The sequence below is a fragment of the Diospyros lotus genome, chromosome 13 (genome assembly GCF_014633365.1).
Source record: "Diospyros lotus cultivar Yz01 chromosome 13, ASM1463336v1, whole genome shotgun sequence".
Lineage (NCBI taxonomy): Eukaryota > Viridiplantae > Streptophyta > Magnoliopsida > Ericales > Ebenaceae > Diospyros > Diospyros lotus.
Window position 1 is genome coordinate 19,085,630 of NC_068350.1, and position 23,993 is coordinate 19,109,622.

General features: G+C 37.0%; 1 long non-coding RNA gene across 1 annotated transcript in view; it reads right to left on the bottom strand.

Annotated features, from left to right (window-relative positions):
- LOC127788981 (uncharacterized) overlaps positions 1-13,112 on the bottom strand; it is a 79,368-nt gene extending 66,256 nt beyond the window's left edge. Inside the window, exon 1 of the long non-coding RNA XR_008020473.1 lies at positions 12,833-13,112. This is a non-coding gene — a long non-coding RNA (uncharacterized LOC127788981). The remainder of the gene's footprint in view (positions 1-12,832) is intronic.
- Between the last annotated feature and the right edge of the window lie 10,881 nt (positions 13,113-23,993).

A 23,993-nucleotide genomic window follows, 5' to 3' on the forward strand; every position in this document is an offset into this window, starting at 1 on the left:
ATCACTATGAATCAAGCAAAGGTGGTCTTAAGTCGTTTCGCTGCTAGTGGAGTTTCTGGGAGCTCCTGATTGAGTAGGTATTTTAGTATCGGGGTCCTACAATCCTCGAGAGTTGTGATACAATGCACCGTGTTACCTTTCTCCTTCTAATTAACACTGGGTTGTTGCAGCACCTCCATGTGGATCAACCTTCCTAGCATGTCTCTCGCTGAGGCCAACTTTGACAGAGTGTCTGCATGCTAGTTGAGAGACCAATTTATTTGGACCAACTTGAAATGCTCAAGGAAGCATGCGACGTCTCGCACTTTTTGCAGGTAACGCATCAATACTGGATCTCTTGCTTCATAAGCTCCCTGATATTGTTGAACAACCAACTGGAATCACTGTGGGCTATCATCCGAGTGACTTCTAATTTTTTGGCCAGCCTCATCCAAGCAAGCAAGGCTTCATATTCTGCTGTGTTATTGGAACTTGAGAAAGTGAAGCGCAATTAGTATTCTAGAACTTCCTTCTGTAGCAAGATCAGTACTACTCTATCCCCACTGCCCTTGGCATTTGATGCTCCGTCCACAAACAACAACCATTCACCAGTGGTCATGTCTTCTTAACCAGAGTGTGTGCATTCCACTATAAAGTTAGCAAGCGTTTTCCCCTTTATTGCCTTCCTACGCTCAAAACTAATATTGTATTCGCTAAGCTCGAAAGCCCATTTGGTCAGCCTCCCTGAGCATTCAGGCTTTTGCAAGATTTATCTCAATAGTTAGTCTATCAGCACGGTTACAGCGTGGGCCTGAAAATAAGGTCTTAACTTCCTTATTGTTGAAACCAATGCCAAAGCTACTTTTTTGTATAGGGGTATCGTGACATCGCTCTTTGTAACACTTTGCTCACATAATAAACTGGTCTACCAACTTGCTCCACTTCTCTGACAAAGACTGCACTTACAGCATGGTGGCTAACTCCCAAGTAAAGGCACAAATTTTCTCTAGTTACTAGTCTGGTCTGCAGGGGTATCTCCTTCAAATAAGACTTCAATTCCTGGAAATCTTTCTCACACTCGATGGTCCATTGGAAATTCTTACCTCCCTTTAGGGCTTTAAAGAAGGAGAGGCTCCGTTCAGCAAATTTGGACAAGAATCGCCCCAAAGTTTTCAGGCGGCTTGTCATCATTTGGACTTCTTTCATGAACATGGGGGATTGCATATTGATCACTGCTTGTACCTTCTCTAGGCTGGCATCTGTCCCTTGATGAGTGATCATGTAGCCCAAGAACTTCCCTAATTTCACCCCAAAGGCACACTTGCTAAGGTTTAGGCGCATTTTGTTTTCACGCAATACATTGAGAACCTTTGCCAATTTCTGGGCATGCCGCTCTTCTTGCTTACTTTTCACAATCATGTCATCTATGTTTGCTTCCATCATGTCTCCCAGTAGATCTTTGAACATTTTGTTCACCATTCGCTGATATGAGGCTCCTACGTTTTTCAGGCCAAAGGGCATTACTCGATAGCAATAGGTTCCCTTTTTTTGTGATGAAGGTTGTTTTCTCAACATCTAACAAATGAATGCTAATCTAATGGTACCCAGAGAATGCATCTAGAAAAATTAACTTGGCGAACCCCAATGTTTCATCAACTAGACGGTCCATTCTTAGGAACGGGTAAGAGTCTTTTGGGCAAGCCTTATTTAGGTCAGTGAAATTGACACATACCTGCCATTTTCTGTTAGTTTTCTTCACCATTACAACATTGGCCAACCACTCTGGGTATTGCACTTCTCTGATAAATCCCGCCTCTAGCAGCTTAATAACTTCCTCTTCCAAGTATTTTAGTCACTCCGACACTATGTGCCTGTTCTTTTGCTTAATTAGGCATGCTCTCAGTTGTACATTTAAATGATGCGTTATGATGTGTGGATCTATCCTGGGCATATCGGTAGGACCCCAATAGAATACGTTGGCACTGGACGATTTCTTCTTTCTCCGGGCCTTCCAACTGACTGCCTACATACACTAGCCGTTCACCATTACTGGGCTCTAATGGAATCGCTTCGAGTGTCTCCACTAGTTGTGGCTTGACGTCTTTGAGAGTCTGCTCATTGATCATTAGCGTCTCCCATGTCATTAACTTTTCTTTTCCCTTGGCACCTTTGGTGAAGCTCACATAACATACCCTTGCTTGTTTTTTATTGCCTCTCACTTGGCTTACCCCCTATGGCATGGGGAACTTCATCAGCAGGTACCCCGAAGAAATAACTGCCCTTATGACATTAATGAGGGAACATCCTAGAATCACGTTGTATGCGGGGGAAAAAGTCTCAACCACCATGAAGTTGACCTACCTAGTGATTGCCTAGGGGTAGTCTCCTAGGGTAATCGGCAATTGGACTAACCTGACCACAGGAACTACTTCTCCCATGAAACTATACAGGGGGGATGTGATTGTCTTTAGTCAGTCGTGAACGATATACATTTTTTCAAAGCAATTCCAGTACAAAAGATTAACAGAGCTTCCACTGTCCACCAGTATTTTCACGATAACGTGTTTAACAATAACTGTAGAGATGACCAAAAGGATCATCATGAGGGAGTAGCACATCTCCTTGATCTTCTGGTGTGAAAATAATGGGGTCCTCATCCTCCTGGACTTTCACCATCGAATTCACATGCAGCGCTTAGCGAGCATAAGCTTTCCTAGCAGAGGAAGAATCTCTTACTAAATTATCCCCCCCTGAGATCACGTGTATTCTTTCCATAGTAGGCTCGTTGCCATTCCTCTTTATTCTCGAGGGCACTTGCTCACTTCGAGGGTTTCTTTCTTCTTCCCCTTAGCGAGGTTGTTAGTTGTCCCTACTTCTTGGGGCATCATTTCTAAGGCGAGAAGGCCTTCTTGGATTGTCTCTTCTAAGCTCTTCTCTCCTACCCTGTTGAATCTTAGGCTTCTCTAGTATGAATCAGTCAACTTGCCCTATCTAATCAATTGTTCAATTTGATTGCGAAGTTCCCGGCATTGCTCTGTGTTGTGTCCTGGGGACTCGCTGAATTTGCAGAAAGCCACAATGTTTCTTCGCATAGGCTATTTGGAATGGGAAGGGAAATTGATGAGTCCAGTGTGTGCGATGGAAGAGAGGATAGCTGCCCTTGGTTGAGTGAGAGGGGTGAAGCTAAGGAATTGCATCTTCGAATGTTCTTCTCTTCATTGTATTTTCACTGCTCTGTTCGACCCAGAATCATTTGGTCTTCATCTCCTCTTAGCTTCCCAAGCATCCAAGATTTCTGTTTAGACAATAAACTACTTCACGCGGGAAAACATCACAGTCAGGGAACCTGGCTCAAAAAAGGCTAGGGACTTTATGAGCGAAGTAAATGTAGTTCCATTAAAGAGGGTCGATGCCGCCAACCCGATTGGGAGCATCTCTAAACTGCTCGATATACTGCTTTACAGATTCATTGGGCCTCTGTTGCAAGCTTGTCAAATACATGGTGCTATGTAGGCCATGAATGCATCTAAAAATTCTTTCTTCAACTGTTCAAATGATCATATGTGCCCTGCTGGTAATTCTTTGAACTATTGTTGTGCCTGTCCTTCCAGGGAAATAAGAAAAGCTCGACACTTAGTGACCTCATTCCAACCATGCACCACGGCTACGGCTATAAAATGTTGTAGATGTTTCTCGGGGTCTTCCTTTCCAAAATACACAGATAGTTGAGGCAGTTTGAACCCTAGCTGTACTAGTTATCTCAGGAGCTCATCGGATAAGGGAAATATCTCTTGGTAGGAGCTTCCTAGGATACCGTCATCACCTACTTTTGCTCCAACACTTCCTCTGTGAGTTTTTTAATGCCTGTTGCACTAAGTAACCCTTGTTCTGCTTCTTCCCTGCGAAGAGAAGGAACATAAAGGGTCATAGAAGGGGTACTTTCTACTATTTCTTCATACAAAGGGGCTTTTCCAACCCATCTACCACATTCTTCTAGCGGATCTATTAATCCGAGGACCCGATTATCCAACCTTGGTGTTCCTATCCTTATCCCATGTTGAGCCATTCTCAGGGGATAGTTTTGAGGATCTTGTTACCCACCTCTTATCTTTGTGAGCCCCATACAAGGAATGTGGATATCAGGTATCATTTGTTGTAGTAGGGATGTGATCCCTTGCATTCTTCTCACATTCTCTTCATTGTTCTTCTGAAGCTCTTCATTCTTGTGCTTCAGTTCTTCATAATTCTTCTGGAGTCACTGGTACAGTGGGAGGTGTAATTCTAGATGGACCAAGGGGTCCGCCTACAATCACAGCTAGGTTTCTTCGGGGAATTGATGACTGTCCCAGGGAGTCTTGCTCTTAAACCATAGGCACTTGGGGTGGGGTGTACCTTCCTTGTCTAGCTATACGTGCCCCAAATCAGCAAAGTGTACCTCTCCCTGCTTCGATTATCCCATGCCTACAATCTCAACAACTGGATTATCCCCTAGTCTTGCAATCTAATTACTGCCCAGTTGGGGCCAATGTCCCAAGTGAATTTCCTCTTCTTGGTTGGGCTTCAAAAGTCTTGGCGGTGAAGGTGGTACTAGGTCAGGCTCTCCCGTGGCCCCTGTCTTAGAATGGGTGTTTCTCCGCACTTGGGTGGGTAAGTTACCCAAGTCATTTGATCTCATGACTCTCATCATCTTGGCTTTTTGTTGCGTTTTCCACAAACGACGCCAAATTATTGTTGCCAAAAATACAACAATTAGAATTTTGGTGAGGTAGGAAGGGTTGTGAAGCAAGATTCGAACATTGTGAGGTATTTGCAAATTGTAGGTTACTTGTCCAAAAGAAGCCCTTCTCGAAAAGAAATTATTTCCAAAATGTGTGGTTCCAAAAGGACATTGCTTCCGAAAGGATTAGGTCACGGACGGAAGAGCCTTTCCGAACAAAATGAGGGCTTTGGAAAGGACATGACACACACTACGAGTTCATTCTGTTAGAAAGAGGGGTGACAGAGGAGGTTCTTCCTGAAAGAAAATTTTGAAAGGATAAGGTTTCAATATGGCATCTTAGCTGACAGCTTTCGAAGAGAGTTTGAAATGTCTCTTAGAAAGGAGAAGGATGGATTTCAGAAAGAATTTAAACTTCTTTCAGAAGGGTGATCAGGCAAGTCCGGGAAGGACTGGGATCCCCCTCAGAAGGGTGAGATACTTTCAGACATAACTGCAAACAGCTAACAAAGGGGTCAGAAGGCTCGTAGAAGATTTTCACCCACAAAGACCCTCCGATGCTTAAGTCAGTTACACAAATAAAAAGGTGTTATGGAAAGAAATGTGGGCTAGAATTCCGAAAGAACTTGGAATATTCAAAGTAATCGAGGTTTACCAATGATCTGAGCTCTCTTTCTGAGTACTGTAGCTTGGCTTTTATAGGGCTTGAATCTTGAGAATTATCATGGGAACACGTGTAAAAGAATCTAGAAGACATGTGTGAATTCGAATCATTTCTTTCAGAAAGGAGGCTTTCCTTTCTGAATGAGGTTCTTTCCGAAAGGAATCCTTTCAAAAAGAACTCATTGCTTTCGGAAAAGGTCTTTTGAAAGCATCCCTCTTTTATTGCTACTATTATTCTTTTTTTTCTTTTTTGATATTGGGGGTGTGACAATAACGGATATCAGAGTATTGAAGAGAGTAAAATGAGAATTCTTTACTTCAAAACCATAATAATGCTTGGCCATGTGGTTATAGCTTTATATATAAGCTATCCACATATTTAAGAGGCAGCTATTACTCCTCCACTATCAATAACTGCTCTTAAATGACTCCATAACCTCTTAAATCAATCCATAACTGAGAATTACAGCAACAACTAGCTCCTTCTGTAGACTAATACAGTTTGCAAAAATAAAAATAAAAGACAACTAGCCTAAGTCAAGCATTCCCTTCTATTGTCCCTAAGAAAGCTTAGGGTGCGTTCTTTTTGTTGTTTTCAGCCCGTTTTGAGTTTTTAGTTTTTCAAAACACTGAAAACGCGTTCACTTTACTATTTTCAAAAATAAGAAAAAAAATTATAAAGGAAACCCAAAACAACATTTGTTGTTTTTGGGTATTTTCAGCCAAAACACGTTGAAAACACAAAACACGAAAAATGCTCCCACCCCCCAATCTCTAGATCACTTGTCTCTCTCTGTCTCTCTCCTCTCTTCTCTTCCATTCCTTTTCTCCTCTCTTCCATTCCTTCTCCAGCCTCGGTCGTCAACCACGCCCGCCATCTACATCATTGCCACGAGTCACCATCGACTACGCCCGCCACCACCTTCGCCGTTCAATCTTGCTGGTCTTCTTCCTCTCTCATCTCTTATCTCCTATCTCCTCTTCCTTCTCTTGTAGGTTTTTGGATATGTTGGTTGATGGGCCATTGGGTGTCAAGTGATTGCCCTAGATCGTCGGAAACCACCGGCCATGGTCGCCACGAATGGCAGTGCAATAGGCGGGTGAGTCGAACAATTAAGTTTAGATCTATGGAGATTTAGCCGTTGGATCTTCCAAGTTTTTGAGTATGTTGGTCGATGGGCCCTTGGGTGTCAGGTTGTTACCTCTAATTGCTGGAAACCACCAGCTACGTTGGTCGATGACAACTAATAGTGCCTATATAGGTGTTTGTCAAAAATTAAAAATTAGATCTACGAAAATCCAACCGTTAAACTTGGCCCATTTTTGTGTATGTTAACCCTCTTGGCTTGAAGTTTCTAATGGTAGGCTTTGATCGTGTGAATCTCTCGTCGACGGCGGTCGTCGTCGCCGACGCTGGAGAAGATGTTAGGTGCCAGAGAATAAAAGACAAAAAGGGAAAAAAAAAGAAAAGAAAAAAAAAAGAAACACAAATAAGTTTTTCCAAATTTCAAAGTAAACGCGTTTTCAAGTTTTTTATTTTAAGAAACAGTTTTCAAAATGACAAAAAGAACGCGTTTTCAAAAATCTCAAAATAGATTCTCAAAACACAAAATTAAAAATGAAATCAAAACTTAAAACTCAAAACTAAAATACGAAGAGAGCGCAACCTTAGCTTCTAGCCTCACATCTTTATCCAATCCTTGCTTTTGATATCTGATTCATCCTTCTTAGACTGTAGGGTGTAGGATCCTTGTCCTTCATGTAGTAACCATGCTAAATTGTTATAGTAGTAAGTAGTCGGCAGCATGTGATCTTCCATCGTTTCCTGAAACATATTAGGGTCCTCATGTGCTCCACTTCAGTTATTCCTTTTACATCCTCTTAGTAGTCATATCATGATCTATTAGTTGTTCTTCGAATTTCTTGGCAACTACAAAAGATCTTTACAACATTGTTTGTTTTATGAATTGATTGAGGCAATTTCTCATTGTTAAAGATTGGATCAATTTCAATTCCAAAAGAATCATTTGTCGCTTCCTCAATCTCAGGAACTTCTTTGTTAACATCTTTCAATCTTGAGGATTGATTGTCTGAATCAATCATCTTGTGATCAAAAATTTTCTAAGATAGTTACCTTGAGCTCTTTCTTCTGAAACTTCTTTTTTTAAGGAGTCAAAATATTCCTTAGAAAATAAGTCAGCTAGAATACTGACCTAGAACTTTCTTGAAAACAGAATCAAAATCTCGTTTAACTTTCGCTTAATGTTAGCAACACCTTCCATGAATGTTTTCTCCAATGATTGTATACTTTTAAGATCTCATTCAACAATTTCTTCAGTCGAATCCTTCTAACTTCACCCCGAACAACCAATGTAATTGCCTTTAAAATGCTTCTAGAAACTGGCTTGTCTTACTCGCCTTCAAAGCCTTGAGTGAAAACAACTAGATCTAGCCAAGAACCAAATTGCTTTGATACCAAATGTCATAACCCTAGGGTTCAAGTCTAAGGATTCTAGTAGATAATCAGGAAAGAAATAAGGAAATGTGTAACACCCCATTTCACAACACAATGATACTAAGCAAAACTTAGAATTTCGTCGAGGCATTAAGGAAGCCCATAATAATGAAAGAAAATGATTGAAACCTGAAATGTTAAATGGACAAGACTTCCACAAGCTAATATAACTAGAACACGCACCCATAATACCTATGTTAACAACCATAGTACACATACACACTCTTGTACATGCCTTGACTCAAGTATCATAGCTGCTATTTACAACATAACGTCCAATTTACAATAATGACTTTAAATAAAGCTAAACTAAGCATCTATCATTTCCTTACCTTTGCTCGAACTTGGTCTTAGGGCACCTAGCACGTTTGAATATGCCGTTGTAAGATATAAACATCTTAGTGAGTGATTCAAGGAAAGAAATTAGTGCGTGCATATACAATATGAAAAAATGTCATGAAACCTCCTTGTTTGGTAGAGATGCCAAGGTGTTGCAATCACCCCCGCTGATCTATCATGTCCAAACTCCTCACATGACCGCTCACCGGTCTCACATGATGGCCCTAACGTCAACTAGCCACACACACTGTAATACCCCAGATTTTTAAACTCAAAAATGAGGTGATACCTAAGGTTATTAGGTTCTAATACTTGAGAAAATAGGTTATTTCAAAGAATTATAGAAGCCTTGAGACAAAGGTTCAATTTCTGAACTAGTGGCAAAATCGTAAATATTGAAGTTGGGTAAAAGTGTAATTTATCTAAAATCTTGGGGTGCTAAGTGTAATTTATCCATTTTTCAAGGACCAAAAAGTGCAATTAAAAATGGCCCAAGGACCAAGTTGCAAAAGGTCTAAGTGTAGTTACGTGAAAAGTTCGGGTCAAACCGTCGTTTGTTGGAACCTTAAAATATCGCTTCAAAATATATTGGATTTCAAACTCAAATCAAATGTAGCTTTGGATCGTTTTGAAGTCCAAGTCCAGGTCTTTGTTAAAGTAAGTCTTCTCCAAGTCTTCTTTAAGTCTTTGCTAAGTCTTTTCCAAGTCTTTTTCAAGTCTTCTCCAAGTCTTTTGCTTAGTCTCCAAGCTAAAGACATGTGGCAAGCTTCCATTGGTTATTTGGAAGAAAATGTAAGATCACATGATGGCTCATAATGACCCCCTGAGGTGGCATCGCATGATTGGCCATAAAAACTACTTAGTCTCCAAATTAGATAAAGTCTCCAAACCTTATCTTCAAGGACACATGACAAGAAACCATTGGACTACTTGGAAGCTAAGTTAAGGACTCATGATAACCCTTGAGATGGCGATATGCGATTGGTTAGAAAAGTCTATAAATAGGGGCCTATGTTAATCACAAATCATTTCAAACATTTTAGAGAGAATATCTTCCAAATTGAGGGAAACAAATGGGAGGGTCTTGTTCTTGAGAAAAAGGAGAGAATCCTGCAAAAAGAATGAAGAAAATCAGTGGAGAATCAAGGGGAAACGGGCCTCGCCGGAGTTTTCGAGTCTTTCTCGAAGTTCGTGTCAAGCAATTAGAAAACCCATCCCGCTCGTTGTAAACCGTGTTTCTTAAGGTAATTAGTCAAGGTGAGTGGTTCTTATGGATGCTTCTTGCTTCCTCTTGATCACTCTTAGTTTCATTTATGGATGGTTTGTTGCTTACACCTTATGTTCCCTTTGTTTCGAGCATATCTTTTCTACTTTGTTGCATCGAGTTTAACTATGACAGTTTTCGTGCATGGCTTGTGATCATATTCCTTCTACTTTGTCATACATCTTGTCATTTGGTGGCTATGGCTAGTTGGTGGCTTGTCGTGTGTGAACTACCACGGGGGCCTGTGTAAGGGGGTTGACCATGTAGGCCTGTGTAAGGGGGCTACCTCGAACTTGTGTAAGGGGGCTGAGGGATTCATGCATGGCAAGTAAGGAGGATATCTTGTGCCTGTGTAAGAGGGCCGAGAGGTTACATCTCATGTTATATTGCTTTTGAGCAAATCTTGCCTATTTTATATGCATCTCAGTATTTGTATTTGTGGCTAGTTGTTGGAATATCACAAGGGATCTCGTGCTCTTGCGATGAGCCGTGATCTTGGGAGATTTGGTTCTTATTTATGCATGTCTCCTAGCAAAGCTACATATTGCTCTTGCATGCATAGTTTTTTTCCCTATACCACTCACTTAGATGTTATTATCTAACTCGGGTGTTTCATACCCCTAGGACATTCAACGTCCCAGGTTTATCAGAAGTGTCAGGTGTTCCAGGTTCTGGTTCGAGCAAGGGCAAAAAGGTGGTGCTTGGCTAGCTTTGGGTTTCGCAGCTAACTTTTGGTTTTATTTCATTATGTACCCTTGTAACCAAGTGATGTATTGTAAATAGCAACTAGGATACTCAAGGTTGTAAAGGGTGTGTGTGGGTGTCCTACAATTGTACCTACTGTGATGTCTTGTGGAGGTCGTATGCATGTCTTGTACTTGTAAAGGAAATCTAGTGGAAACCTCTTTGTTTAGCTTTGGTTAAGCTTACAGGTTTAATCCAATGCTTCCGTTGGTAAGGGTTTCCATAACGCCCGTAGGTGATGTCTTAATTATATTTCAAGTTATTGTGTATTTAGAAAAGTGGGGCGTTACACACACCACGATGATGCATGACCAAACAAAGAGATATGCTTGGGTAAAGGAAAAATATGATATGCAAGCCAAAACCCAACACACAAATGAAACCAAAAATGGCCGAGATGAAGCGAGATACATGTAAGAACCACTCACCTTACTGCTTTACCTTTCAGATGCACTATTCACAGTTGCCAAGTTGGGTTTTTTTGTAAAAAACACGAGATTTTGTAAACCAAATACCAAATTTTTTTACATAGGATTGTAGGAAATAATCTAATTAAACTTTCTGGAAAGTTGCGAATGAAAATGAGTCCACACGTGCCGTCACACGCTGCCAGAAGGAAAGCCATGCACCTGTACTCGCAAGCAGGATTGGTGCGTGTACTGCACACGCTGGTCATCTTCTACGACGATGGCCAACGCGATGACAACCAACCTCAATTTTTTGTTGTTTTCTCACTCATTTTAACTCTGTTTAACCCTACGGCTTCCTCTTTCTTCCCTTTACCCGATTATAAGCTTAAATTGGACTTACCTTGTTGTTTTCCGATGGTTCGAGTCCAAATTCTGGCAAGTGCTTTGAAACTCCGGTGAACCTGATATCTCTCTCATTTCTTAACGAAAACATTCCCTCTTTCTTTCAGAATACTCCCTACTCTCTTAACTATAGAATCCTCACCTCAAATTAGCCTAATCTCGCCTTAATCCTCTTGGATTGCTTCACAATCTTCCCCCAAGGCTTAATTTATAAAAAACTCCAGTCCAATCACCACCTTCCACTTGCTATGCCACCTAGCCACCTTGTTTTGTGTGCCTCATGATTACCTCCAACCATCAGTTCAGCCGGTTCGTTTTGGGTTTTTAAAAAGTACGCTTTGCCTTGAAGTTTCAAATATTTACACTTTGCCCCTTATCATTTGAGCCCTTGAATTAACCTTGATTCCTCTAAGTACCCTTAGAATAATGGTTTTTTGTATCAATTCCCGAAGTTTTGGAGATTTACACTTGTTCCCCGATCTTTTCAAAAACTACATTTACACCTCGGGACCCCTAATTCCCATAAATGATTTATTTCTTTAGAAGCAATAATTTACAAAGATTATGGGTACTACAAAGTGAGACAAACAAGAAAATTTAGGGAGAATTATGAGAAGAATTAGAAATGGAAAGCAGAAGTAGGTGAAAGAGAAATAGAATCAAGAGAGAGAGAGAAGAGCAATTGAAGAGGGAAAAATGAGAACTCTTCAAAACCATAATGATGCTTAGTCATGTAGTTATAGCTTTATATATAAGTTATTCACATATTTAAGGGGCAATTACCACTCCACTATCAATAATTGCTCTTAAATGACTCCATAACCTCCTAAATCAATCCATAAGCAATAACTAACTCCTACAAACTAATACAATTTGCAAAAATAAAAATAAAAGACAACTAGCTTAAGTCGAGACACATTAGAAAGAGAATGGTACTATTTACCCATGGTTAATAATCATATTATTACATTAAGTTTGGTTACACCCCAAGACCATGTTTATAACTCTATGAAATGTGCGTCTTTTGTCTTTTGCAAAGAATTGAGTTGAAGACAAATCCAACAAGTTTTAAACTTTTCACACACATCAAGCATTTCAAGAACAAAGAGGGTTAGGATTTTTCAAAAGCTACACAACTTGCTTTAAGTACAAAGATTCAAACCAAATTTAATATTCATATTGTCATTATAATATGAAACTCAACTCAACTCTGTTTCACCTTATTAAATCCTTTGCATGAGTCTTCATGATTTAGAAACAAACATGAAAATATAAATAATAATCTCTTTACATATCCTCTTAAAATTAAACTTATAAGAGTTTTTCTAAGTATTTTGAGATTTAGAAACAAGATAATTGAGTATGAAATAAAGAAAATCAAGTTTAAGATTTCTAGAGAAAGGTACTCGAGTTCTTCCCTAAGAAATAAAGAGTGTTTTAGTTACGGTCTAAAATACTCGAATATTTTATAGGAAATGATACTCAAGCAATTTCGTGAAAAACATGTAATATTTTAGTTGCAGTCTAAAATACTCAAGTACTATAGGAGATAAAATTCAAGTATTTCCTTGAGAAACATAGAACGTCTCAGTTGTAGATAAAAAAATACTAGAGTATTAAAGAAAATGATATTGGAATAACTAGGGAATTCATCAAAAACTGAAATAAAATTTTTCATGATACTCGAATACCAAAACCGAAATACTAGACTACCAAAAGTCTTAAGTTCCAAAAATGTGAAATTCTTGTCGTTGGAATGCATTCATTTCATTTGATATCATACCAAATGATTATCTAACCTTTCCTTGATTGTTGCAGATTAATCTTTAACTCATGAACTCGTTTATCTCAATAAAAAAATCATGATCTGTCAGCAGCAAGTATGGGCAAGTCAGCTACCGTTTCCCTCTACCACCCACCAGTGCAATTGACTGTTGATAATCTTGGCTATATAAAGACATGAAAAAGAGAGAAAAAATGAGAGAAATCATCTGAAAAAAAGTCTCAAATTCATCTTCCTTTAACAATTTTTCTACAACCATTACTATAAAGAAAATAAAGTATGTTGCATTTTTTAGAGTCCTCATTTGTATACCCATTGTAATACATCTTGAGTGTTATCTTTTGTGAGGATTTCTTATACTGTGAGTATATCTCACAAATCTTTTTCTTTGCAATGTAAAGATCATTGGTGAGTGGTTATTACTTCAACCCTAGAAAAGCATATGTAAGGTTTTTTTTTTTTTTAATTCATTTGTAAGGTTAAGTGTTTGATCTTGTGAAAAAGCACAAGGTTAGTTTTTAAACTTGTATAAAAAGCATAAGATCACTAGGAAAGCGATTGTAAAGAATATAGTGCTTGGCTCTTCAAAAACACTTGATAGATTTAAAAAATCTTTGACGAGAGTTAAGTTAGTGGACGTAGGCAAGTTATCTAACCACTATAAATTCTAATGACATCTCTAATTTCACTTTTTCTATTTATTCTTGTTAATTTCTATTATAAATCTTAATTTAACCCCCCCCCCCCCCCACCCCCCACCCCAAGCTTCACTTGGCTAATATCTTTTCAACAAGTGGTATCAGAGCAAGTTTCTCATTTTAGAGGTTTAACAACATGAGAACAAAGATCCTAATGGCTCAAGTACCAAGAGGAAGCATCCAATAAAGCAATCCTGCAACAACTACCATTCTTGGTGTTGGAGAAATCGATTTGATTTGATTTGATTAACAAACATCCTAATCAATCTCCTTTGATTGTGGGATTGGCTGTTAAAATCTTTCCATGTTTATTAGTTGCTTTTTGTACAAATTTGATTAGGTTTAGCTTCCTTCTTGTAATATTTCCTACTTTGTAAGTTTCTAAGTGTATATATAAGGTGATTTACCCTACGACGTAGAGATGAGAAATCAAATTATTCGTAATAAGGTAGAAGTAATGTCAATAGAGGAGAAGATGAGAGATAATAGACTAAGATGGTTTGGTCATGTGAAAAGGAGACCAAGAGACGTTCCTATGAGGAGAGTGGATGAAATGGAACAATTAGTCAAAAAAAAAAGGTAGAGGCAGACCTAAGAAGACTTTGGGAGAAATATTAAAGTTTGATATGAAGTGTATGGACATCAATGGAGATATGACAAAAGATAGAAATACATGAAAGTGTAGAATTCATATAATCGACCCCACATAGTAGGATAAAGGCTAGATATGTTATTGTTGTTGTTGTTGTTGTTGTTGTTAAAAAATGTTGAAGCCTCAAGAATCATTGTGACTAGTTTCACCATGCCTACCATTGAGGAAGACAATGTAAAGGTGCCAAAAACTAGAGGAAGAATGGGATGAGTAGGATGTAAAATCCATTATGTTAAATGCAAGTAGCATGAATATGTTGTAGTGCCCTTTAACGCAGAGGAGTACAATCGAATATCATCTTGCGAACCAACAAAGAAGATTTGGGGCAAACTTGAGGTAACACATGAAAGAATCTCAAAAATAAAACCTTCTAAAATTAGAATGCTTAAATATAATTATGAATTATTCATAATCAAAGATATGTACACTAGACGTAATATCATAGTATCCACTCTTAAAAATCTTGAAAAACCTATTCCAAATGAAGATATTATAGAAAAAATTCATTTCTTGTATTTGCTAGAAGAAAGATTATCATAGCAAAATGAATCTATTATTGAGATTAAGAAAGAACTAGAAGAACTATGTGAAAAGTTATTGAATGATTTAAAAAAGACAAGAGAAAAGAATAAACATTTAGAAAAAGAAAATTCTGTTTTGAAGCCAAATGTCAATGATGTGCCAAACAAATTGGATGACACCAAACTTACATTAACTAAGTTTATCAATCGCAGCAAAATATTAAAAAAATCTTAGAATCACAAAGAGGATTCTATGATAAAGCTGGTTTGGGTTACCATGGTGCCATTCAAAAGAATTTCAAAAAGTTTTCCAGATCTAAAATTGTAGCCAAACTGAAATGTTCCTTTTGCAAGTATCATGGTCATGAATATCCCTCATGTCCCATTAAAAGAAAATTTTCATACAATATTAAGAAGGTTTGAATTCCAAAGGAGGTTTTAGTTGATGGACTCAAAAAGATTTGGATACCACCTGATTTGGCTTAACTACTAAAAGGCCTTGTTGGGGGCTGATACCTCTAACTAAAAGTGTAACAAAACCCCAGCTTAACAGGCAAAGAGGGTACATATGACAACCGAATCTTGTTTTATAACATTTTGTAATGCTAATCATATAGACCCAAATCAATCTTGGGACCAATTGGTTGTTTTACATTTCCCTTGCAGATAATGAGTTTCAAAGTAAATTAAAAAATAAAATAAAAAATTGCTAGTATATATACAGCGGTTGATCAAGACACATAACTAGTAACAAATCTGTATTCAACTTGCTGGAACCTTACAATGGTAGTCATGTTACTTTTGGTGATAATATTAAAGGTAATATATTGAAGGGGTATTGGCAACATCGATAATGTATTACATACTCAAATTTCTCAAGTATACTATGTTGATAGATTGAAACATAATTTACTTAATATTAATCAATTGTGTAACAAAAGGCTATAGAGTTAGTTACCTTTGAGTCAAAATAATTGCCATATGACTGACATTAACTCAAAACCAAAGTGATTTTCATTGACAAAAGATAAAGAAATGTTTATGTGATTGATTTAAATGATATTTGAAATGAACCATGCCCTGTAACAATAAATAAATAATCAACATAGTTGGTTGTGGCGTAGAAGGCTTGGATTGGACATGCAAGTGTGCATCTTATCTCAAGATTAGTCAAAAAGAATCTAATGGATGGATTGCCAAAAATTAAGAATGACAAGGATTATTTTTATGATGATTGCATGAAAAGCTAGCACACTAGAATATCTATTCATTCTAAAAATGTTAAAAGTCTCCTCTTCTAGACCATTGCAATTACTTCATATGGATTTACTTGGTCCAATGAGAACTCATAGTCTTGAATGTAAATTTTATGTGTTTGTTATTGTAGATGATTTTTCAAGATGTATTAGGGTTACTTCTCTTTGTAAAAAAAGAAAAGAGATACTTTTAAGGAATATTTTTTTGTAAGAAAATTTGAAATGAAAATGATTTTATCATTTTAAACATTAGAAGTAGCCTTGGGGGGAGAACTTGAAAATGTTGTTTTCAAGGACTTTTGTGATGAAAATGGAATTTCCCTTAACTTTTCAGCTCCTAAAACACCCCCAACAAAGTGGTGCTCTCTATGGAAAAATTGATCTGTAATTGAAACGACTAGAGTATTGATTTGTGAGAATAATCTTCTAAAATATTTTTGGACTGAAACAACTAACAATTTAGACTATATTTTACAAAGAGTTTCAATTAGAAAACTAGGTATTACTCATTTGCATACTTTGGGGTGTAAGTGTTTTGTTTTGAATGGTGAAAAACTCTTGAAAAAATTGATGCAAAAAGTGACGAAACAATTTTCCTTGTATATTCATCTTTTAGTAAAGCGAAGAATCTACTGCAGCCATCTCTACCCACCTTTATGAATTCTAACCTCAACTAGACATGACAAGGCTGAATTTATTAGAACCTGTTGTTTAGAAAGACCGAGAGATGGGGAACACGCTCACTCATACTGAAAGAAGGCATTATTAAAGGTAGCAGATACGCAGAGGAACAAATGCACTGGTAGCGCTAACGACCCTGGAAGGGGGAAATAACCAGGCACCGGAGAACCAAGCTCACTCTCACTACTTATGGATAGACGTGGGTGGAATAATAGACTGGCCTTTCGTTATAGTTTATAATAAAAGGACACTAGCTTTAGAAGAGTCTATTGATATATATTTTGTTGAATCTAATCAACACAAGGAGAAATCCTATGTAGATGAAGGTAAAATTTTGGATTAGAACTCAATCCTCTTTCAATAATCAATGTGAGTTTTTTGTTTTTCTTTCAAATTTTGAACCCAAAGACAAAAAAAATGGCCTTAAGCAATCCAAATTAGGTATTAGCAATGCAAGATGCAAGAAGAGCTAAACTAATTTAAATGCAATATGGGATGTACTTGAAGCTATGAAAACTGTTGACTAGACTTGAAGCTATAACTTTTTTTTTATCACAAAAATTTAGAACTATTTCAAATTGATGTAAAAAGTGTATTTCTAAATGATTTTATAAATAAAGAGGTTTATGTGGAACAGCTACTTGCTTTTGAATATTTGTATAGGAAAAACAAAATAGAAGTTCTTTCATGGATCCGAATGAATAATACAATCCTTATTAAGAGGGAATTAGAGTACAACATAGGAAAGATTACATATGCAACAATAAAGAAAGCTAACCTATAAAAGATACAAAAGTCAAAGATACAAAAAAAAAAAAAAATCAAGAATAAGAAAGTATCTAAATCAAGAAAATTAGATCAGTGTTAAATCAAGAAAGATTAAACTAAGTAATCATAGTCCAATTGTCCCAATAATATCGTGAATCAATTAACACTCTGTCTCAAGTTAGTGAATGAATATCTATTATTCTTAACTTGCCTATAAGTTTTTTAAATCTTTTGATAGGCAAATCATTTGTTAATAAATCAACCAAATAATTTTTCAAATAAACAAAAGGTATACAAATCACTCCAACCTTTACTTTTTTCTTTATGAAATGCCGATCAATCTCAACATGTTTTGTGCGATCATATTGCATTGAATTTTGTGCAATGCTGATAGCTGATTGGTTGTCATAAAATAACTTGATTGGACCATGACTAGAAATTTGTAGATCATCTAAAGACAATCTTTAGTCACAACAATTCACATAGACCAAGGGTTATAGTCCGGAATTCAACTTCTATAGTGGACACTATACTTTGTTTTTTACTTCTCTAGGACGCAAAAATTTCCTCTTAAGAACACACAATAACCTACATGTAGTAGATCTTTTATCCACAAGAAAACCCCCATAATTAACATCTGTGTATCCAGTAACTGCTAAATTCTCTCCTGATTTGAACAAAAACCCTTTTCCAAGTGTTGCCTTTATCACATGTGCTCTTCAATTAGACTATTGCATAAATTAACTCATCAAGCTGACAACAAATGCAATGCTAGGTTTTGTGTGAGATAAATAAATTAAACGCCCCACCCAACCTCTGGTACCTTCCTTTTCTAACAACAATAAATAAATACAAATCATCGTGAATAAGGTTAGAATGAGTAGGACACTGAGATGGTTCAATGCCTGGCCCTATAACAAATGGCGATCCCTACTTTACACACAAAATAGGCTCTCTTGTAGACATAAAATAAACCCCTAAACCTGGCAGGGGATGACATCAATGGTTGGTCTGGAAGAGAACTTAGGTGAGGGAATGCACTTGGTGGTGATGATAACTCTTCTAAACCCAAAGACTTTGGTGCAAGGGGAAAAGGTAAGATAAGTCAGAACTAAGCACTACCAGGTGCAGACTGGTGTAGTGTTTGGCTGTTGACCTAAGACCAAGGACAAGTCCAAATTAGGAAGATTTCCATGATCCCCATGGTCACTAGCAACTGTCTCCCCCTAGTGACCAAAAAGATAAGGCACAAAAAAGGAGTGAGACTCAATAAAGGTTACATCCTTAAACACACAGAATTTTCAAATGGGATGATGAAAACATTTATATCCCTTTTGGGCACGAGAGTAGTCAATAAAAATGCACCTAAGTGCTCTAAGATCAAATTTATTCATGAGATGTTTAGAAATGTGAACAAAAGCCACACCCGAATACTTTGAGAGGAGGGGGAGCATGAAGGCCAAGTTCAGAAAAGTGAGATGAAAGACACTGAAAATGACTGATTTTCATGACTTTAGAAGGTACCTAGTTAATAAGATAGGTTGCAGTTAACATTACCTCGCCCCCAAAAAGATTTAAGAACATTATGCTGATGTAACAGAGCTCGAGTCACATTCAATAGATGCCGCATCTTTCTTTCAACAACTCCATTCTACTATGGAGTATCAACACAAGAATATTCATGAATGATACCCTCTAGCTGAAAGAATTGATGTAAATGTTGATTAAAATAATCTCTCGCATTATCAATTCTAAATCTTCTAATAAGAACCCCAAATTGAGTAAAAAATCATCTTATAGAATAATGGTAAGATGATGTTGATGGTTGTCTTATCCTTTAATAGATACACTCGAGTCATTCGTGTGCAATCATCAACAAATGAGATGAATTATCTCACCCTAAAACAAATGGGAACTCTAAATGGTCCCCAAACATCAGAATGCACCAAGAAGAAAAGAATGGAAGAAAGTTTATTACTAATAGAATAAGATATCTAATGATGTTGATGAGAAGTTAGAGCTAGAACTCCAACCTGAAAAGCCAGCTTAATAGGTGGAGGGATTCTCCTCCTTATATATAGCCCAGATCTCCCTTGTAGAGACGATGTGGGATTCTCAACACCCCCCCCCACGCCGAAGCTTCTTCAATAACTGATACATGCCCAGGTGATCAAGCATGGTACTGGTCCATGACCACGACAGCCAAGGGTTAGCTCTGATACCATGTGAGAAGTTAGAGGTAGAACTCCAACCTGAAAAGCCAGCTTAACAGGTGGAGGGATCATCCTCCTTATATATAGCCTAGATCTCTCTTGTGGAGGCGATGTGGGATTCTCAACAATGTTTAAATAACTCACACATCACAATAGAAATCAATAACATCTAAACCCTGAAACAGAGAAGGGAACATAGTCTTTAACAGGCTAAAAGGGGGATGAACTAATCGAAAGTGCTAAAGCTAAGCATCTGTCTTAGTGGAAGTAGGTTGAGATGAGTAAGCTAGAATAGGTTTGTCCCCCAATAGATGGCTCATAATCTTTCTGTAAGTAATACAGCACATTTCATCCCTTAGCAACACCAATCATCTTTTCCATGCCCAGGCGGAAACACAAGTATGAGGAGAAAAAAACCACACAGCAATTAAGGTCTTTAGTAAGCTGATAAACTGATATTAAGTTGGTGGAAAGGGTAGGCACACGAAGCACATGTTAGACAGGAAAAGGAGTTCAAAAACAAACTTCCTTTCCTACTGTTATTCATTTGGAACTAACCACTAGTTTATAGGTCTCAAAAACATTCAAGTCATAAGTCACTGTCACGACCAACTTGTTATTTTATTTCTATTTTTATTTATTTTGCTGAAATAGTTAATTATTACTTTTATTATATGATTATTCTTAGTGAGAAGGTAGTGGGTGGAGTAATTAAAGGGCAATTACTAGTAGTGGAATAGTGGTAATTGCTCTATAGAATTGTGGGCATATATACAACCATAACCCTCATGGTTAGATTACTAATATTATGAGTTATCAAGAATTTATTGAAGTCTATATTCTCTCCCAATTTTGTCTATTTTTCCCCTATTATTTTCTCTCATTTCTATCAGTTCTCCCTAGTTTCAATCTGTTCTCACTAATATTTTGTTTGTTCCCCATCAATTCTTGTTATTTCTCTCTCAATTTCTAGTTTAATCTTCTAAAAAAGCATCAGTTAGGACTAAGGTCATGACATTTGATATCAAAGCAGCAGTTTCTAAACTGTGATTTAGGGTTCCTACCACTTGATTTTCGATCAAAACAAAGTTGTTATTACAGCAGTGATACGCAATATATTTTAAAGAATTTGGACTGTGCGGATGGCTGAAGGAACTTTTAAGAGAATTTAGTCATTTAAGAAAGTATTCAAGGAAGAGTTAAACAAAAAGTTGGACAACTTAATGATTATGATTTTAAAGAGGTTTCAAGTCAATGTACCAGTAAAATTTCTTCAAGTTCTACTATAGATCGATTCAAGCAGACGTCGAGGTCTTTACTCAGATTTCTGACGTCCAGGAACCCAAGGAACATATAGAATTGAATGACAAGCAAGGAATGACAATTGCTTGAAAAATCACTGCAACACCATTGGAAGAGATATTTGTTGAAAATGGACCTTAGGGTACACCAACAAGCAAGCAGCAAAAGATGTTGTGTCATTGGAGAAGGTTACAATTTCATCAACTCCAACCTACTATTCTTGACAAAATGGGTACTCCTCCATTTACTGAGATCAATGCAAAGCTAGTAATAGAGGATTTACCAGATTGAGCTACCATGGAAGAGGAAAAAAAAGTTACCATGTACCCTTAACTGGTAATAGACTTGGCAGATCGTTTAGGCACCATCAAGGATCCTGCACCCTATAATCTAGAAAGGATTAATCAAATAGTAAAAGTATGGATTGGATGAAGAAGGTGTAACTATTAACCCTGATTTCTTGGAGACAATAAATCTTTTAAGGGGGAGGAAATGTCACGATTAGCTTATTATTGTATTTCTATTTTTACTTATTTTGCTAAAGTAGTTAGTTATTGCTTTTATTATCTAATTATTCTTGGTAGGGAGGTAGTGGGTGGAGTAATTAAGGGACACTTACTAATAGTGGAAAAGTGGTAACTGCTCTATAGAATTGTGGGCTACTTAAAATATACAACCATAACCCTCATGGTCGGATTACCAATGTTATGACACTCGCACTTAGGATCTTAGACTATCTAAAACCAAGAACCACTAAAGATACAAGTCTCACAACCTTACACGATAGAACAGGAACCGAAAACACAATACCAAAGGTTTTGAACATAAACAGAAAGCACACACAAAGATACCAGATTTTATCCTATTTCAATCTTCTAATGAAGACCTACGTCCAGACTACCCTAAGACGCTATTTCCACTATCTTGATGGTAGAACAAGATGATTACATGCACAACAACTCTCTCATAGCCTTATACACAGAACTGTATAGAATTTCCCAACCCAAGATTACAAATATATCCTCTCTTTTCTCTCAAGTTGTCCTTGTGCATGCTCCTCACTCTTTCGTATCACAAAACAAAACAATAGCCTAGAAAATGCCTCTCACCCGACCTCTATTTATACACCATAAAGGCAATAAAAGACTTAACCGGTAGTCACAACCAACTAACCGGTCTATACCACAAACTCACCCTTCTAGAAACAAGCCTTCTAAAATAATACAAGTGATATACAAATGAAACCCACTGATATTACAACAGGAGACCCTCTCGAGAGAATCTAAAGCTAATCTAATACAAGTGATTACAACAAATTCCCTACCCACTTGATTTGATTTGCTTCCTCAGGATATTCTTTTTTGCTACCTGCACCTTCACATACTGCCCCGATTTTGCTTCAGACTTGACTTGAAATCATTTGCAATATCTTCAAGCAATGCTTTAACTTTGAAACCAGTACAGCCTTTGTAAAAATATCTGTTGCATTTTCCTCACCTGAAACTTTGGTTAGAATAATAGTTTTCTTTTCAATAATTTGTCTGATAAAATGATATCTTATGCCTATATGCTTTGTTCTTTCATGATGAGCTTGGTTTTTAGACAAATGGATTACACTTTGACTATCACACATCAAAGTGGTTTTAACCTATACTCTTAGAATCTCATTACTAATCCCTTTAGCCACATAGCCTCTTTAAAAGCATCCAAAAGAGCTATGTATTCTGCCTCGATAGTTGATAATGCTACCACGTGTAGGAGACTTGATTTCCAACAAATAGTGGACTTTCATAACTTAAAAATATAACCGATTGTGGACCTTCGTTTATCAATATCGGCAACATAATCAGCATCCACATATCCTAGGATTATAAGCTAATCTTCTAGACTTTCACCACTATAAGACAAAGCATAATCAATGGATCCTTTTAGATATCTGCACATCCACTTAACAACTAACCAGTGAGACTTACCTGGATTAGCCATGAACCGACTTATGACACTCATTTCATGTGCCTAAATCAGGTCTTGTGCAAACCATACCATACATTAAGCTGCCTACTGCACTTGAGTATGGTATATTTGTCATTTCCTTTCTTCCTTTCTCATCCTTTGGAGACTAATCTGAGGACAATTTAAAATGAGATGCAAAAGGTACACTAACAGCCTTTGTATTTGTCATTCCAAATCTGGAAGCAACTTTGCTAAGTATAATTTTTGAGATAGATAGATTTTTCTATGTTGCTTATCCCTAAAAATCTAAATTCCTAAAATTTTCTTTGCCTCACCTAATTCCTTCATCTCAAACTTAACTTTTAGCCTTTGCTTAAGAAGTCGGATTTCACTTGTAGATTGACTTGCAATAAGCATGTCATCCACATATAACAACAAATAGATAGAAATACTAGGTATGACATGTTTAAAATATATACAACAATCATAAGAACTCCTTAGGTATCCTTTTGGTTTATCATAATTGAATCAAATTTTCGATGCCGCTGTCTTGGAGACTATTTAAGTCCATACAATGACTTCCTAAGGAGGCATACTGGAAAAAAATCAATTCTTCAATATTATAACTGAGTTAGGATTGATTAATCTGTAATGTTTTATAAGTGTTATACTTGATTAAGTACTTAATTGTTTTGCTAGCTACACAGTTGAATTTTTTTGGGCTTTACTCAAGTACTCGAGTACCACAAAGTAATACTTGATTATTTTAGTGTGATACAAAAAGCGCTTAGTTTGCAAGACATAAATGCTCAAGTATCAAACCCAAATATAAAGAGTATGTGATTCAAGGGCTTAAAATACACGAGCACCAAAAAAGTAATACTCGAGTATCATATTTTTTACTCAAATATAAAGCTTGTGTAAGAGACCTAGGGTTCATTTTTCCCAAAAGATAGTAAAGTTTTTTTCCAGTCCACACCTAGCATTTCTTACATTTGCTTATCCACCAACCTAATCTCAACTGGTCTACATTTGATTCTTGTTTGGTGAGCATCTTCCATTCCCTCTATTCATGCATTTATCTAATGTTTTTTCCAAGCATGGCTCCAAAAAGATGAATTCATTCTAGTACC